Here is a 19,403-nt window from a genome sequence, read left to right as displayed (position 1 = left end):
TTCTGCTAACAAGTGGCACATACAGACTTTTAGGCCCCAAACCCATATTCATCCCCCCATTTCACCACACTGCATCCCAGAGAAAAAGGCTGAGGAGTCAGTGTACAGACATTATAATACTGTATGATATCGCTTACATGCGGAATCTAAAAAATAATACAAATGAATGTATGTGCAAAACAGAAACAGTCTCAGAGATGTAGAAAGCAAACTAATGGTTACCAAACGGGAGAGGGAAGAGGGGAGGGGCAAATTAGGGGTAGGGGATTAAGAAACACAAACTATGATATGTAAGATAGACAAGCAATGAGGATGTAGCACAGGGAATTACAGCTGTTATCTTGTAATAACTTATAATGGAGTATGAGCTGTAAAAATACTGAATCACTATGCTGTATATCTGAAACTAATATAATATTGTAAACAAACTATACTTCTATTTTTTTAAATTTTAATTAAAAAAAAAGAAATGGAGGATGAGATTGACAGTGGCTTACTTTTATTCCAGCATTAAGAGGACATGGAGTTGGAGGTTTAAGGAGAATATAGACGTTTTCATCTGTGATACACAAATTAGTCTCTGATGTAGCTTTTCTTTCATCTACTCTTACTGACTAGCTGTGACTGAATAAAACTTCGGAAATCAAGTCCTGTTGATTTAAATATACGTTGTCTTTCTGTCTGCTTAACTGTCTATCAGTAATGTTCTTGACACTGTTTCTCTGTCTCTCTGTCTCTGTCAGTAGTTAGGAATGCACCAGAAAACTATATAAAGGAACTCTCTGTTGATATTTTTCATAAACCCATTTTAAAGCCATTTACTATCACCCAATTTGTTTGCCTTAGCTCAGTTCATTTTCACTGAGTTTCTCAGAGAGAGCACAACTTACCAGGCACACCATAATTGGGCAAATCTTGGCAACAAACATTTACTGAGCACAGTAAATTGATGCAACTTGGCCAGATTCACCTGGTCATGTGAAGATGATGGAATAAACCAGGAGGCTGACTGCTAAAGTAAAAGAATCACTAAGAACAATAATGACTTGAAAGGACCTTCTATCCCGCCAGGACATAACTAGTTACAGGAGAGGAACTAGGATCGTCAGGACCACGGGGCCAGCCTGCTTGGAGAGGACTGGCGAGTACTACAGCCAGCTAGGGGCAGCATGAGGTCTGGACAGCGTGTCAGATAACAGCTCTAACAGGCAGAAAAGAAGGGCGTGTGCTCTTAACCCTGCACACAGATGCATGAATGTATGCTGGGACCTCGGTGGCAAATGCCAGTAGGCAAGAAGAGGAAACAAGAACTACAATCCTGAAAACTGACCCAGCTATGGCTCTGATCTCCCAGAAAATAGCCAATAGCCTGAATATGCAGTCAAAAGTGAGTGTGGCCGCATCAAGTTCTCATCCAGCCTAGGTAGATACCCACAGGAGCACCAAAGCAACAAGAAGCAGGACTCCGGGGAGTGGGACCCACGCATTCATAGTGGAGCCATGTGGTCAGTCTGTTGAAAGACTGGAGACAATGCAACAGGGCTGAGTAAAAGTGAGGCAGGGTGGCGGGTCCCAGCTAGCCAGCCGAGCTGAGGGTAAGGAGGGACATCAGGGCACTGACACATTCAACGGAAGTCCAAGGCGTAAACACAGACATACAGAAGGGCCTGGTATGGCACAGGTCACATAGTGATTACCCCCAGATTTCTGGATCTCTTGTCTACCTCTGCAAGACTAACTCCAGACCTCATCTGCTGAGGTTGGGGTGGGAGGACTAGGAGAGGACAGAAACTTCCCAGCTTCTCTCTGTCCTGGTTTGATTGGCCTTGGAACTTGGCCAGACTGCACCTTCAGGGGACATGCTTCCTGGGGTACAGGGGAGGCAGGCTGAGGGATGTGGCAGAGTACAGAGGCAAATGGCTTCTGCCCGATTTCATGCTTCCTGTTGGGCGTGGGTCAGCAAGGACAAGAGCTTGTGGGAAGATCCTAACCAGGACAGGGACACCCACAGAGTTACTGGGATCCAGGAGTGTGAAAACTTCCTTAGCTCAGGGGCCTACACAGATGTGGGAGAGGTCATGCCAGGTCAGTGACCATGGCATCTGGGGCTGAGATCATCTTTCAAGGTGACCCTTCAAAGCCTGGGGTCATGAAACCAAACTAGGGTGGAACATTGGAGATGCCTGTTCACTGCCCAGGCAGTGGCCCCTGAAGAACGTGCTAAGCAGGATTTTCCTGTCTTCCTCGTTCCATCCCTTTCTTGGGTCTTGCTGAGTGCTGGTTAGTCCACCTCTGCCTGATGGTTGCTTTACAGAGTTCTGGAAGTTACTTTAAAACATTTTAGCTTATATATATTTTTATCCCCACCAAAAGCTGTTTTGGTAAGCAATAAACATTAAATATTAAATATTTTAAAATTAAATGTTTTCTGAGTGCCCACTGTGTACAGATCATTCACTGTCAATGAAAAGAAAGAGCTTGACTTGCTCACTTCCATACATTTTCAATCAATCATATTTGAACGTCTATATCATCCCTCTCTCGCCCATTATTTCCCTCCTCCCCACATGATACAGGTTCTCGAGGAGATTTGAAAAATTAACCATTTCGAATAGCCTGAAATTTAAAATTAAATTTAAAAAAAAAAAAAACAGCCTGGACAGGTGTGGGGCGTTACCAGAGCAAATTCCTACTTCCAGAAATCTCTTTGCTTTTTTTGCCAAGCAGCCCAAGACTGCCTAGATTTGGAGAGAAACCCGAGCTGCTCTGTAAGCAATTTCTGGGGAAACTCCCTATTTTCTGGGAAATCTCAACAGGAGATTGCTCAATTTGATTCCAGAGTCTTTCAGGAATGGAAGGGCAAGGGTGTTGAGGGTATATTTCAAATCCTTCCTTGGATTGGGAGAAGCTGCTGATACCACAGGCATGAGAATGTTTTCTCCCCAGCTTTTCTTCTTCACCCCATCACCCCACCACCAGCCTTCACACCACACACACACACACACACACACACACACACAGCTTGAGAGAGAGCAGATTTTTTTCAAATGTAAGGCCAAAGTGACTCTGCCACTTATATCTAATCAAATAGAATTACAGGCAGGGATGTAAGAAAACAACTTAAGAAACGATGCAGTATGTCATGATGACCTGACCAAAATAATATAAACTGGTAAAGTACTGAAGGCAGACAAGTATTTCAAAAGTCAAAGCAGAGCCTTGCTCTTCTGAGGACTAAATGGCAGCTAAAGGAAAGAGCTGAGCCTTGGTCTGGATTGTGGAAGTGAATAAATAAAAAAGAAAGGCAAAAGAGCCCATATCCAGGCATGGCTGGAAATTAAGGAAAACAAAGAAAACTTGAAGGAGGCAGATCAATGCTGTAAACCTGAAGCAAGCACAGGGCAATGCTGAGATGGTGTAAATTACAGTTTACACAATCTCCACAGTCTGTACATTTCAAAATAAATTAATTAATGTAGAGGGAAAAGGAGAATGTGTTAATTCTACAATGTAATAAAATCAGTTTCCAAATCTGAAAAAAAATTATAGTCAGGCTCATTAGCTTATTAACATTTTGACTTCAATGTTTCAGAATGTAGAATGTGAATAGAGATCATCTTTCAGAGGGAAAATGTCATAATATCCCCTGTGCACATGTGGGTTCTGCCACTAATTAACCCACTGGCAGGATCTTCCAAAGGACTGCCGCTGCCCGCCTCGGTACAGGCCGTACTGTCAGAAGAAATGGGCTGAAACACCGTGTTCCACCACCCAGAACTCGTGCTAATGGTGCTCCTACTGCAATATTCTCTGAATTGTAAAGGACCACAAATGCCTCTGTGTGAAGAGAATTAATGGGCGTACGTGGAGGATTGCGAATGGAAAAGAGAGGTCTGGGCACAGGGCTCAGAGCCCGACGAGCTCCTATGTGAATAGTTTTTTCCTAAGGTTTCATCAGAAATGCTGTAGGTCTCAACTCTGTCAACTGTTCAGCTTGATGAGGTTCTTTCTCAAAGGCACCTGACACAATACAGTCGTGTTCCAATCTGGGATAGCAAGATTAACTCGAGGACAATAGGACATGACCCTGATGGTCTGAAGATTAACAAGTACTTGAAACAAAACAAAACAAACAAACAAAAAACCCAAACACACAAACAAAAAACTTTAGAGGAGGAACAGCTTGTAATCCTTAGAAATGTATCTGCGCAAGTTTCTAGAATCAGGATTTCCCAAGAGTTCGGTGTGAACACCCTGTTTTGCTCAACCCTGGCTATTGTTGTAAAACAAACATTTCTATTTGGCTGCATACAGTATTCATAAAGCACCTTAGAATTATTTGCAGAATATGATCTTCAATCCAGGTAAAGAAAGCAAACAATTATAATCCATGCCCAACGTTGATCATGAAAAAAGCAGATAAGTGTGCTTACCGCAATCGCTGCAGTTGTTTCATGGCCGCATAAAAATATAACGCCTACGTGTTGTCCAGCAAAGTCGCCAAGTCAGTGCAAGGTCCTTTATGAGACAATAAAGAATAAATACAGTCAGATAAGAACACAGGAATTGACACAGTGGGTGGTCCAGTGTTCCTGCAGCTCTGTCATCTATTGCCAGCACAACCTCAGCAGGGAAGGGAGGGCTTGGTTTTCCTTCCTAACTGTATGCCGTTCCCAATTCTCTTCATCCCACAGTGCAACCTCTGTTTTATAGGCTCCTTAGCAGAATGCACACTCCAAACCTTTCAGCTTTTCTTAGTTGCTAGGAATGGATCTGCCGTTCATAAAACTGTTCAAGTTCTTTCAAAATTCACGTATATCTTCTTCCATTACTACCTCCCAAAGTCATGAGTTCCACAAAAGAACTTTCTATGTAAAATGGTAAGCTAGACAGTGAAAATTTGAACCTTCTTTTTTCTGTAAGAAACTACATGAAAATACCCCAAAGGCATTTTTTAGAGCAATAAAACATACTTGGAAAACTTTAAGGAATTTACTCAAGAGAGGGACAAAATATAGAGTCCTAAAAGAATTGGAGGTCTCAAATTTGGGGATTCCATTAGCAGTATTAGGGCCTTGAATATTTTAAGCTCTAGATCTGCGTCCATGTCTCACTTTTCCCAGCAATGATCCGAGTACCTGACACATAGAGGGTCCTATTCAATCTATATTCATTTAAAGAAAATGACTGATGTATTGGTATATGCATATGTAATCTACATCTATCAGGCCTAGTTATAGGTAAATTAAGATATTATGGTTTTCTTGAAGCTTTTAGTTTTTCAGGATTTCCCTCTTCTTTCAAAAATCTTCCTAATACTTAATATGCTTTATATTTCTTCATAGCTGCTATTACTATCTGATATTATTCATGGGTTTACCTGTTTGGTTTTGGCCTGTTTCCACCACAAGAATGTGAGCCCAGGTAGTAATTTTGTCCATTTATTCAAACACTGTGTCAGGTACTGAAATAGTACCTAGTATGTAGTATGCACTCAATAAGTACTTGTTGATTGGTGAGGGAATGGATTTTCATCCACACGTTATTACTGACCAAGTATTTCCCACCAGAGAGAGGGCAACAAGGCCAAGTGAAGGGACTTAGAGTCCAGTCAAGACAACCAAGAGATCACCAGCAGGTCACAGATGGCATACTCTGTGCCTTGAGCCTAGCTCCCTTATTTAGTGCCCAAATTCGTTTTGCAGTGTGGTTCTTATTACTGTACCTGTATTCCAACCATTTGAGAGCATAAAGACATTGATTATTTATTTTAAAATAAAAATAATACTAGTAAAATGTTCTATTTCCCTCTGCTCAATAATCAGGCAGACCAGAGAAACTCTAGTCTTCAACTGACAACCTGTTGCCATAGTAACAATAACAAGCTTGATTTCTTAGGGAAGGTGAAAAACTATTTTCGGTTCTTCTGTTTAGGGAACAGTCTCTTGTTTTTTATGTTTCCATTTATTTGGGTGCAGAGGAAAAAAAAGACTATCTTATCCTTTAAAAACTTAGTGGCCAATCATTATAATTGTTTTGATGTTTAATTTTCCCACAAAGACTTTTTTAGAGAAGGTAATTTTTCTCAGCAAGTGGAAGATATAGCATCACCTTCATTCTATGTGATCAGCTTTATTTCCATTTTACAGATGAGTAAAGAGAAGTATCACATTATGGGTGATCTATCTCAGCTCAAAATGAAAATGACTGACTCAAATGATTAGAATTGTAATCAAAGTAGATCCAACTAGAATCCAAAGATGATTTTAAAGTTCTGCAAATGTGGTCCTTTTCTCCTTTTACATTTGGTTTGGTTTTCCATTGACTCTATAAGTAAGGAGATTCAACACAGACACCTATTAGTGAGATGAATGACAAATGGAGAGTTGTAAGTGATTGAAGATAGGCTGAGCATTCATCAATGTTTGGGACATATTGGGTTATTTTAGACTAAATGCTGCTTTGGGAAATTAAGTATAAAGCTTTTGCAAGGGGGCACTTTCTGGAACATATTTTGTACTCTAAAATGCAGGCAGATTCTAATAATCAGTGATTTTTTTTTCAATATATGTATGATGTAGTACATGGCACAAAATAATACTAAAATTGCTTTTTTAATGAATGACCTTGAATAACATTGACTTTTATTATCACAATCTAAAATTTATGATTTTCTTTTTTCAGGTTCAGTCTGCCTTTCCTGATATATTTTACACTTTTTGAGGGTATTGATCATGCCTTCTTCTTTATTTGTATGCAATAGTCAAGAACTGCTTATTAATTTATCACTTTCTCTAATAGAGAAAATGAAAGTAATCAAAATGTTTCATTTTTCTTGAAGAAGAATGTTTATTGAAAGGCTATTAGTTCTACTCTAAAAATGATGCACATTCATTTTAGAGAAATGGGAAATAATATAAAATAAAATTAAAATTTGCTATTTTCCAGCCTGGAAATAACTTACACTAATAACATTTAGTAAATTTAATTTACTTAATTTTTCTTGGTGTATGTAAAAATATGCCCTTTAAAAGAAATCAAAACCACGATTGCCATCTTGCTTTGTATCCAGCTCCATTCATTTGACAAAAGTTAAACATTTTCCATTTAGGTACAATTAGCACAATATAAAAGCAAGGAATGAAAATAGAACACCTTATATTTTGAATTAGCATGAATCACAAACATGTGCAATGTTCCTTCTAAAATGTATTTTTAAAACCACTAAGCTATTATTAAATTCTAATGCAATAAACAGAATTGCCCGAAGCACTGCTCTTAAGTACAAAAAAAAAAAAAGGATGATCTTTAGGTCTTGGTGTGAATTTCTAGGTTCTATCCCCCTATTCTTCCCACTTCAATTGCAGCTTGTCCTCTGTCAAGGAGGCCCAAGCGCGAGGAAGTGGCATTGAGCAACTCAACCCTTCCTATCATTTCCTTTCATCAATCCATATGTGCAGCTACCTGCTGTATCCCCAAATACAACCCTGCTTCTCAGCTTCTTTGAGCCCTTCTTTTCAACATATCACAGGACAGAGCCCCAGTCAGGATCACGGGCATCACCAATGCAATAGCTCTCGCCCATATCACTATATCTTCTCTTTCAGTGTATTAGTTTTCAGGAGTCATAGCATTTCACGTTTTGGGGTTGGTTTATTTATTTGTTCTATGTGTAAAGCAAAAGGTTTCATGTGTTTTAAAGTAATGAAATGACTGAATCACTCCTTATAAGCTATGAAAAAAACATCTTCAGTTTATAAAAGAAGGTAACATTTCATTGCATTATTTTATTTCTAAAAAAAAATCATTTAGCTTTCCAACAAATCTGTAATTTAAAAAATGGAATAGAAGTTAGTGGCTTAAAAATAAAAGAGCTGTTTTTTGTTGTTCTTAGCACTTTTAAATTGCATATCAATTTAGCATATGAAACAGAAAGTGAAACATTTGATCTTATTGTTGGCTGACCAACCATCTATGTTTGCCTGGTACTACCCCAGGCTAGTGGTGGTTTCAGAGGCACTGAAAGTCACATGTCCTGGGGAGACTCCTCAGTCCCAGAAAAACCAGGATAGTTGGTCACCCTAAGTCTTGTTCCGTGAGATACGTTATATTTATCAGACCACTGATGTTCATGATGCGGGCAGTATTTTCTAGGGAGTGAAAAATAGTTTAAACAGATCAAACTTTTACCCATTTTATGGTCTAATTTCTGTCAAGTCTAATAATAGGCTATTGTGGTCCTTCTGGGAGATGTTTTCAGCCCTCTACATTTCTTACAAGAATATATGATCTGAAAAACTGTTTGTTAATTGCCCAAAAGTACATATGTTGATGCATGCATACAATAGCGATCGGATAAAACTGCAAGGACTCCATTTTCCATTTCCCTTTCGTTTCTGGCTACTTTTAGTTCTGAACAGAACCAAAGCCCCGACAATTCCAAACTTCATGTCTTTCAGATGTGACTTTTTTCCCCCAAATCTCTAGCACTGGGGTCTCTACTAAAGCTAACATTTCCTGTAGTTCTCCAGAGCTGCTTCTCTGCACCAAAGCAAGGCATCCACCGAGAGGCCCGAGAAAGAGCACTCTAATTGGTGGTACCACACTTGTGAACACCTGCCATCCTTCTGCCTATTGGTAGAAAATAATCTACCCCTGGAAGCCTCCCTCTCTCTCTCTCTCTCACTTTTTTAGCAGATTTTGCTAGCAATCTGTCCTCAAGCTGACCTTACTTCAGGGCTCTTTTGCTAACACAGTGCAATGTGGTGACTGCCTCTTCAATTCATCCTGGGGTTGAAGACTATACGTCACATAATTGTCAACATCTTGATGCACGGTCATATTTTGTTAATATGAAAATTCATTACTGTTCCCACACTGGGCACAGAAACATTTCATAACATCTGGGAAAAAAAGGTTTTATGACAAGAAAAAAAAATACTGACATTTCCTTTTCAGCTTGTACTAGTTTATAACTTGCACCCAGGAAACTCCAATGTTAATGCTCATTGCTTGAGCATCTGGAAAATGGAAGCTCATTGTTTTTGGTAAATTTCGCCCATATCCTATAATTTCATTTGTAAACTTGGGAGGCACTGTGACATTTTTTTATCCTGATAAAAATATCAAAGACCAATTTTTTTTAACTCACTAGATACAGTTTTGAATTTAAATAGAGACCATGATTTGAATGGTGATTAACATAATTACTGTGGGACCATATTTTATTTTTAGAAAATATTTCAAGAGAAAACCTATATCACTCAAAGACATTTTGGAATTTGTTTTGTACCTAAGATTAAAGAGGCATAATTTTAATGCCCCAATATAATAGAAGATAAATGGAACGTTGTTTTGAAATATTATTTTTAAAAAGAACTCTCAGACATCCATTGTAAATAACTAGACTCCTTACAATTTGTCAGTTTATAAATATTATGTGAGGATTATGTTGGCTCCATATACCTCTTTGAGGGTTTGAATTTTCTCTGGAATATTGGTGGTAGATGCATAAAGAAGGAATATATATTACATCAAGTGGTAACAAGAAAGGCAATGTGGCCTCATATTTCATCTTCTGGACTTTCTAATCAGTTAGATATAGGTATAAGTTTCAGCTCTGCCACTGACTAAGTGGGCCACTTTGGACAAGTTACCAAAACTCTTTAAGCCTTGGTTTTCTCATTTGTAAAATGGGGAGGCTCTTACGAGAATTAGAGGAAATAAGGTACAAACAGCACTTAACACAACGTCTGGCATGTGTTAAGCACTCAGTAAATGATAGACACTATTACTAGTTTCATTAATTACCAGAGATGCTGGGATGCACAATGAAAGCAACATTTTTGAAGCTGTCTTAGGTTTCTGTCTCTCCAAAGAATGCCCTCCCCGACTTATGATGGTGGACAGCCCAACCAGAGTTCCAGGTACATACAAATGTCTTTTTAATCCAAGAAACCCTCCCTGATTCCCTCAACTATATGTGAACATTTACTCTTTTACCTGCCCAAAGTTCTTATCAGTTGTCTAAAGTCAAATCCCCAAATATACAGAGGCATTGGTATTTACAGTTCTTTGTGTTCTTACCACCCTGGGGGCAGGGGTTTTGTTTTCCTCATCTTTGTGTTCCCCATCCTCTAAGCTCCTAACGGCTAAGATAGATGAATGTAGGCAACTAGAAGTCCAAGCAGCATATGATATGTGCAGAGAAAGTAGTGTAAACAAAGCTGTCAATGTTCAGAAGAGGGAGGGGTGGTAATGTGTGGTGGAGGTGATAAGAAAAGATCTGTCTGGAGGAAGTAGCTTTGAAGTGGGACAAAAAGCCTTAAGAGGATTTCAAAGGAGAAAAATAGAGAGAAGGCAACTTCATGAAGAAACAAGTGAACCACAAAGAACAAGTCAGTTTGATCAGAGCAAGTTGAGTGTGTGATGCGGGGGAGATAATCCCCAAAGGGAAGTTACGGTATGATTGCAGAGAACCCTAAAGGACAGGCCAAGGAGGCTGGATTTTATTTGGGGGTCAATGGGGAGTTGCCAAAGCTTTGAGAGCAGAAAGTGACGCAGAGAAGAGATGCCAGCTGCTCCCATCGCGACCTTCCAACTCTGTATTCATCCAAACTCATATAAACTTGCTAAATATCTCCAACTTATCTGTCCCATCTGTGTCTTCGAGACACAGCCATGCCACATACTAAGTCTTGAAAGTATGTAAAGCTAGCAGTCAACCACAGCTCTTGTTTCTGCAATAGAAAGTAAGTTTCTGTTCTAGGTAAGAGCAGGGGTTTGGGAGGTAAAAGGTCCTGGATTCAAGTCTTAGCTCTGTCAGTTACTAAAGAGTGATCTCAACAAATTACTTAACCACTCTAAGGCATAGTTTCCTCACCTCTAGATTAGGTAATTATATTAACTCATAGGGTTATCGTGAAGTTTATATGCCATGCATGTAAAGAACTTTGAGCAGAGGCTATAGAAACTGCTCACATGACTCTACTACGATTCATCATTTCTCCTTCTCATCTCTCTGGTTCTTTAAATCCCTGGTTTTCTTTGGCCTCCAGCTTTTTTTTTTTCTTTTTTTTAACATCTTTATTGGAGTATAATTGCTTTACAATGGTGTGTTAGTTTCTGCTTTATAACAAAGTGAATCAGTTATACATATACATATGTTCCCATATCTCCTCCCTCTTGCTTCTCCCTCCCACCCTCCCTATCCCACCATTCTAGGTGGTCACAAATCACTGAGCTGATCTCCCCGTGCTATGCGGCTGCTTCCCACTAGCTATCTATTTTACACTTGGTAGTGTATATATGTCCATGCCACTCTCTCACTTCATCCCAGCTTACCCTTCCCCCTCCCCGTGTCCTCAAGTCCATTCTCTAGGTCTGCGTCTTTATTCCTGTCCTGCCCTTAGGTTCATCAGAACCATTTCTTTTTTTTTTTAGATTCCATATATATGTGTTAGTGTATGGTATTTGTTTTTCTCCTTCTGACTTACTTCACTCTGTATGACAGACTCTAGGTCCATCCACCTCACTACAAATAACTCAATTTCATTTCTTTTTATGGTTGAGTAATATTCCATTGTATATATGTGCCACATCTTTATCCATTCATCTGTCGATGGACACTTAGGTTGCTTCCATGTCCTGGCTATTGTAAATAGAGCTGCAATGAATATTTTGGTACATGACTCTTTCTGAATTATGGTTTTCTCAGGGTATATGCCCAGTAGTGGGATTGCTGGGTCATATGGTAGTTCTAGTTTTAGTTTTTTAAGGAACCTCCATACTGTTCTCCATAGTAGGCCTCCAGCTTTTGATACTGTTTCCAGTTCCCCATCATGTTTGACAATATGATTAGGCTCCCTCCTCTAGTATCAGGGGCATTGCAGGAAAGGCTGATCCACTTAAAATGGCTTAAGCCTGAAGACAATATACTAAAGGGACAGAGATAGGGACTGGGTTAAGAACACAAGGGATGGTGGAGCACAAATGAATGAGAAATCATGATCACCTTTAAGTTTAAAGTAGAAGAAGAACTAAAAAACTAAAAATAGAGCTACCATATGATCCAGCAATCCCACTCCTGGACATATATCCAGAGAAAACCATAATTTGAAAAGATACATGCACCCCAATATTCATTGCAGCACTATTTACAATAGCCCGGACATGGAAGCAACCTAAATGTCCATTGACAGAGGAATGGGTAAAGAAGATGTGGTATGTATATACAGTGGAATATTACTCAACCATTAAAAAGAATTAAATAATGCCATTTGCAGCAACATGGATGGACCTAGAGATTGTCATACTGAGTGAAGTAAGTCAGACAGAGAAAGACAAATATCATATGATATCACTTATATATGGAATCTAAAAAAATGGTACAAATGAACTTATTTACAAAACAGAAATAGAGTCACAGATATAGAAAACAATCTTATGGTTACTGGGGGGGAAAGAAGGGGGAGGGATAAATTGGGAGACTGGGATTGACATATACACACTACTATATAAAATAGATAACTAATAAGGACCTACTGTATAGCACAGGGAACTCTACCCAATACTCTGTAATGACCTGTATGGGAAAAGATTCTAAAAAAGAGTGGATATATGTATATGTATAACTGATTCACTTTGCTATACAGCAGAAACTAACACTAACATCATAAATCAACTATACTCCAATAAAAATTAATTAAAAAATAAAATAAAATACATGGCACATCTTTAAAAAAATTTTTTTTTAATTTTTAAAAGAAGTAGAAGAGGGACAAAGGTGTCTGGAGACAAGTGGTCGCTAGAGCTGTGGCCTGGGAGGAATGCAGCCATCCCAGAACAACAGTGAGGCAGGCAGGGAGCTGTGTGTGTGCAGGGGAATAATCCAACCTCTTTCTCTGCTTTCCCTCCAATGTCTTGCCAGTGCCTTCCATTGGCTGAACCCAGTTCGAAGCAAATCAATAAGAGAACCAGGTGATGCAGTCTACAGAGGCCAGTTTTCTGGGGCACAAGCAAGGCAGAGAAGACCAGAGAACAGATGGTGCACTGGGGCTGGGGCAAAATGTGTTGTTGCTTTCCAAATAAGGGGTAGAAGTGTTAGAAGGAACCAAAACCTCTCAATGGAAGGTTACCACTGCCTCCATGACAGACGGAGGGAATGAAGCTCAGAGAGGCAGTGACTTGCCAATGTTATCAGCTAGAAGAAGGAACCGATTCAGAGCCCTAAATGGTGCCTCAGGCCTACCCCATTCCGCACTACACTGCATGGCTCCACTCAGAGTGATGGCTGAAATGATCTTGGTCTCGCCCAAGCAGTTTCTGCCCTGAGATAAGCCAAGGGTATGAAATCATATCTTGTTTTTTACCCTTCCTTCAGTTCCCTACATTCTTGGTCTGAATCCATTCGTTGGGATTTTCCAAATAATCTTTCAGAGATGGTTTATTAAACATTAACTTTGAAAGTTATTGACATTAGGAAATTGGGTTCCCTCCTTTTTAGGGAGAGGGAAGGTTAGATCTAAGATATAAAGGCATCCGAAAGAAAGAAAAAGAAAGAGAGAGAAAGAAAAGCAAGAAAGAAAGAAAAAAGGAAGGAAGGAAGGGAGGAAGGAGGGGGGTGGGGAGAGGGACAGGGAGAGAGAGAAGCTCAGCAGAAACAGTTTGGGCAACATTATTTGTAATAGCTAAAAACTGGAGACTAACCAAATGCCTATCAACAACAGTAGAATGGGAAACTGTGGAATATATACATAATGCAATATTATACAGGAAGGGAACTAAAACTGCATGCAAAAAAAGAAATGAAATTCATAGGTACAGTATTAATAGAAGGAAGTCAGAACCCATTTGTAAGATTTCAAAAGCAGGCAAAAATAATCTATGGTGTTAGAAGATAGGATTGTGGTTATCTTAGGGGCTGGGAAATGGAAAGGGGTTTCTGTGTTGTTAATAATTTTCTGGGTTTTGTCTATTTGTTTGTTTTAGTTTATTTGTTTAATCTGGGTGGTGGTTGTACAGGTGTGTTCATTTTGTGAAAATTCATTGAGCTGCCCCTTATGAATTGTGCCCTTTTCTTTTTTTAAAAAAAATTTGTTTTTCTTAACATCTTTTTTTTTTTATTAGTCATCCATTTTATACACATCAGTGTATACATGTCAATCCCAATCTCCCAATTCATCCCACCACCACCCCCACCTGCAGCTGCTTTCCCCCCTTGGTGTCCATACGTGTGCCCTTTTCTATATGCGCAGACATACAATTTCAGGTAGCCAGTTGCATTAGTCAGTTTTGGTGCAGTAAAGATCAATCTTCCAAAATCTCTGTGGCTTTCAACACAGTTTTCTCTTTGTGCTATGCAGAATTCTAAGAAGGCCCCCATGGTCTCCATCCCTTGGTGTTACTCCTGTGATTGTGTTACCTTACATGGAAAAGGGATTTTGCAGATTGTGCTGGGCTCCTTGCCCTCCAGGTCCAGCCCCTGCATGTGCCTCTGTCCTGATGCTGGCCTTTCCCGCCCAGCTCCTTCCCACACCACCCAGGGTCCCCAGGAGCACCACACCAGACCCCCTTATGGAGCTGGCAGTTGCACAGGCTCTGGCCCTGCTGGCTTCCTTGGGACCTCCTCTTTATGAATCAGTTGACTTGAAGATAAGGAGATTATCTGGGTGGACCTAACCTAATTACATGAACCCTTTAAAAGCAGAGTGTCTTCTGGTCAGAGACTTGACAGGAGGGAGATTCAGAGTGCCGTTACTGGCTTGAGGATGAAAGATGACACACTGAAAAGACCTGAGAACAGCCCCTAGGAACTGAGAGCAACCCCTGGCCCACAGCCAGCAAGAAAACAGGACCTCAGTCCTACAACCACAAGGAAATAAGTTCTGTCAATGACCAGTTAGCTCAGAAGAGAACTCCAAACCCCAGTGAGAACAGCTGCTGACACCCTGATCTCAGCCCAGTGAGACGCTGAGCACGGTATCCGATAGCCCCATGCCCACACATCTGACCTACAGAAATTGTGAGATGATTCATTGTGGTTTTAAGGTGCTAAGTTTGTGGTAATTGGTTTGCAACAATAGAAAACGAATGCACATTTTGTTTACATTTTGGCGGCTTTGTGTTGGCAGCTGCCGAGACCCTGCTCAGCTCTGCTCCACGAGTCTTCGCATTCTGGGACCCATATTGAAGGAGCTTCCATATTTGGGACATTCATATGACAGAGGGGAAAGAGCAAGTGAGATCACAAAAGCCCATGATGCCTCTTAAAGTATGTAGCGTTCATCACATCTGCTCACACTCCAATGGCCGAAGCAGGCCACACAACCAGGACCAAAGGCGATGGGGCAGGATGTAGAATCTTCTTATAGAAAAGGGGAGATTGAATAATATTAAAAAACAATATAATCTATCACCACGGACTGTTATAACTGTGGCTTAATTGGAAAGAGCCGAGTCTTTGGTGTCAGAAAGTCTTGAGTATGAATCTTGGGACCACCACCCTAGTGGCTGTGTGACCACGGGGAAGTTAGGAAATTCCTCTGAGCCTTGGTCTCTTAAATGGTAAATACCTATCTTACAGGATTGGTGTGGATGTTAAATGTACCAATATGATGCCTGGTAGACACTCTAATATGTGTTGATAAATATTAGCCTCAGACTCTTACCTCAGGGATTAACCAGAATGTAATTCTTCCAAAGGGAGAAGTCAGGGAAAGGAAGCCACATCTAAACACGCCTCCTTTCCCCCATTTTCCTAATAAAACTAATGCAGAGTCCAAAATATATAATTCCTTTATATACTATATCTCTTGAATGTTGTAGTAACAAATGGCTTAGAGTAACGGGAATATAATATTACTCTTCTGAATGGAATTGTTGAACACAATCAATATCAGAGGTGGAATTACTTTATAATTACCTTTCTAAACTGATGATTCACTTTAACAGCTATTTTTGGCTTATGAAAATGTCATAAAGCCACAGTTATTACAGTTGGAAAACTGACAAATCAAACACTCAATAATACTTTGTCCTCAGACCATTTAGGCTTTCTTTTTAACTTGCCCAGGTAGTTTTAAACACTATTTCAGGTTTCTAGTTTACAATTATCTCTTTTAAAGTAACTATTGGTATTATTAGTTGTTATTTTTTAAGCCCCGATCCATTACTTGGGGTTTTAACTTTTTTTAAATCACATAAAAAATAACCATCTCTCTCTTCCTCTCTTACGCACACACACACACACACACACACACACACACACAGTTAGTACACTTTCTTCAGCAGAAGAAAAAAGTCACGTCTCTCAAAAACTTATCAGATGAAGACAACTGCAGTCAACGTTTTGGTGTGTCTTCCAATTTTTTTTCCTGAATAGATAAATAGATAGACTGTATGACCGTATACATATACACATATATAGTATATATTTGTATTTCTGTGCATTTACATATATTTCTTTCACAAAAATGGGGTTATATATTATATTCTATTTTTAACCTGCTTTTCCATGTAGTTATATTCATATATACCATTGCTTTAATGATTTTGTTTAATGATTTTTTAAAATTTATTTTTGGTTGTGTTGGGTCTTCGTTGCTGCGAGCGGGCTTTCTCTAGTTGCTGCGAGCGGGGGCTACTCTTCGTTGTGGTGTGTGGGCTTCTCATTGCAGTGGCTTCTCTTGTTGTGGAGCACGGGCTCTAGGCATGCAGGCTTCAGTAGTTGTAGCACATGGGCTCAGTAGTTGTGGCTCATGGGCTTAGTTGCTCCACGGCATGTGGGATCTTCCCGGACCAGGGATCGAACCCATGTCCCCTGCATTGGCAGGCGGATTCTTAACCACTGCGCCACCAGGCAAGTCCCAATGATTATATATTTATTTTTCAACTAGTATCTTACTATTGAATATTTAGATTATTTGTTAATTTTCTATTACCTACTCTCTGAAACAGAGCTTCCACTAGCCCATATATATGAATTAGAGGAAGTCAGGGTGTAAGGCTTGCTGGCCAAAGAACCTGTCTGATTTCAGCCCTATTCACACCTCTGATCAGATCCCATATATGGCAGCTCTGCTCTTAAATTTCCAAATGTATACTGGAAATGTTAGAGAATAAACATAGAATCTCTCTCAGAATGGATGAGCCTTTTCTTGAAATTTCCAGCCATTCTGTATTATCAAGAGTTGCCATATATTATGTATCAGTACCCACATCTTGGTTTATTACTTGCCCCTTCTTTACTTGTCTTTATTGACCTGTTAATTTCTCTGTGAAAGGGCATCAGAAGTGATTAAAGTGCTAAGACTTTACAGGTCAGAGATGCATAGAGCACCCCCACTTCCAGTGTCATCACAAATGTGCTCAGGATTAAAGCACTCAGGTGATGTCTCTTTTTATATTTCGAAAACAAACATGGAAAAAGAGAGCCTTGTGTTCTGATTCTTCTTTTGCTTCAGACCAAGAAAATGATTGTTCATAAAGTCCCCAAAAGAACTGGCAATAATGACTCTCTACAGCCCTGAATGAAGACATTGTTATAGAAACATGACTGCCTTTATGGGTGAAACAATTACATTTTTTTATACCACATGGAATTAAATGGAAGTCTCCATCTGCCTCTGTTAAGAGCTCCCTTTGGAGAGACTGGGAGCCAGTTAGTCAGAAGCCAGTGGACACTGACCTGTAGCCCGGACCCCTGGTCCCAGCCTTCCGTTGTCTCCTCCTGGGCTCCGACCGCAGCTCTTCTCATGAAAGTGTACTGTTGGTCTCTTCAGAGAGGAGCCATTAAAGGAAAGGGAAGATTATTTGCAAGTGGGTAGGAAAATGTTCCAACAAAAGAATGAAATGATTAGCTTCCTTCTATATATAAGCAGCAGCCCTGTTGCCAAATCTTCAGGCTGTAGTGAGTAAGGAAAACAATGACATTCCTGATGCAAGGCAGAGTCACCTGCAGCCATTGACCAATCACAGGTAAGGCCACCCTCTTCTTTACTCTGGGAGAGGATGGGAGGTGGGGAGACTGCAAATTTATCCTAGGATATTTCTCATCTTATTAAAATCTTTTAAAATGGGAACCATTCTTTTTTATATGTATATTTTTTAATTGGAGTATAGTTGATTTACAATGCTGTGTTAATTACTGCTGTACAGCAAAGTGACTCAGTTATACACATATAGACATTCTTTTTTTATATTCTTTTCCATTATGGTTTATCATAGGATATTGAATATAGTTCCCTGTGCTACACAGTAGGACCTTGTTGTTTATCCATTCTAAATGTAATCATTTGCATCTACTAACCCCAAATTCCCAATCCATCCCTCTCCCTCCTGCCCACCACTTGCCCACAAGTCTGTTCTCTATGTCTATGAGTTTCTGTTTTGTAGATAGGTTCGTTTGTGCCATATTTTAGATTTAAAATGGGAACCATTCTTGAATGGAGGGACTATGTAAAATGACAAACCCTAAGGGGACTAGTTCTTTTTAACATGATATGACCCTTTAAAAGTAGAAGGTTGAGAGATTCGTGGGGTTAGCTGATCATTAATTTTTCCTGTATGTGAGGTGTAACTATGGCTCAAGAAAGTCTAGAAAGCTTACCACCATGCTATTTTGGTGAGCCTGAGGTCTGACAGGAATCTCAAGGCTCTGAGAGAAGGCTTCTTAACCTGATCTGTGCTGTATTATTTTGGAGGGGAGATCATGGGTTGCCCATGTCTTAGAGACAATTTGACATTGTAGACAATTAGGAAATATGATCAGACAAATGGACGATTGGAAAAACGTGTACAGCAGAAGGATAAAAAGAGAACATCTGGGCATGCCCTTCGTTAGCTATAAGTTAGCTGATAGCTTTGTCCAAGAGATGGATGACGGGGCTGCAATAAGGGATGAGGTTTCCTTATTTTCGCCTTGAGGAGAGACTTGAAGAAAGGGAGCTGGTGGGTTTGCTGAAGAGCTGGGAATGTCTGTATGAAAAACGGATGCCACAAGTGAAGAAAAAAAAGTGTTTATTTAAAGAATGGAGGTAGTGGTATGTGGAGAGGGACAAGAGTTAGAAGAGTGAGAAGGGAGAAGGAAAAGCAGAAGACATAAGAAAGATTTGCATTTTGAGGTCTTTCATAAACTCCCTGGCTTCCTACCTTTCTATGTTGTCTCAGGTCTAACACTCTAAATAACACCGCCCTTAGGAAGCTTCCTGCTCCCAGCCTGAGTGAGATGCTCTCATTGGGGCTCTTGGAGCTCCCGGTGTCCCTCTTATTTCAAAGGACTGCAATGGCCTAAGTTGGCTTCTCTGAGTGGCCAGTGGACTCCTCTGAGCCTCGTGAATTCAGCGATGTGCCTGCTTTGCTCCTTGCTATGGTCTAAGCATGGGGAACAATGCCTGGTGCATAGT

General features: G+C 39.9%; 1 protein-coding gene across 7 annotated transcripts in view; it reads right to left on the bottom strand.

Moving 5' to 3' along the window:
* The window catches only part of LMNTD1 (lamin tail domain containing 1), a 416,942-nt gene that overhangs the window by 109,700 nt on the left and 287,839 nt on the right, over nucleotides 1-19,403 (bottom strand). For 6 of the 7 annotated variants that reach the window (XM_061205229.1, XM_061205226.1, XM_061205227.1 and 3 more), the window contains exon 5: nucleotides 4,434-4,518. The gene's annotated coding sequence lies outside the window, so the exon portion shown is untranslated. Of the gene's footprint in view, nucleotides 1-4,433; nucleotides 4,519-17,734; nucleotides 17,775-19,403 lie in introns of those variants that run through there. The other variant, XR_009702527.1, reaches the window with a different exon arrangement.

The sequence above is a fragment of the Eubalaena glacialis genome, chromosome 11 (genome assembly GCF_028564815.1).
Source record: "Eubalaena glacialis isolate mEubGla1 chromosome 11, mEubGla1.1.hap2.+ XY, whole genome shotgun sequence".
Classification (NCBI taxonomy): domain Eukaryota; kingdom Metazoa; phylum Chordata; class Mammalia; order Artiodactyla; family Balaenidae; genus Eubalaena; species Eubalaena glacialis.
The sequence above is the reverse complement of the archived record's forward strand: the minus strand, read 5'-3'. Positions and strand labels throughout refer to the sequence as shown.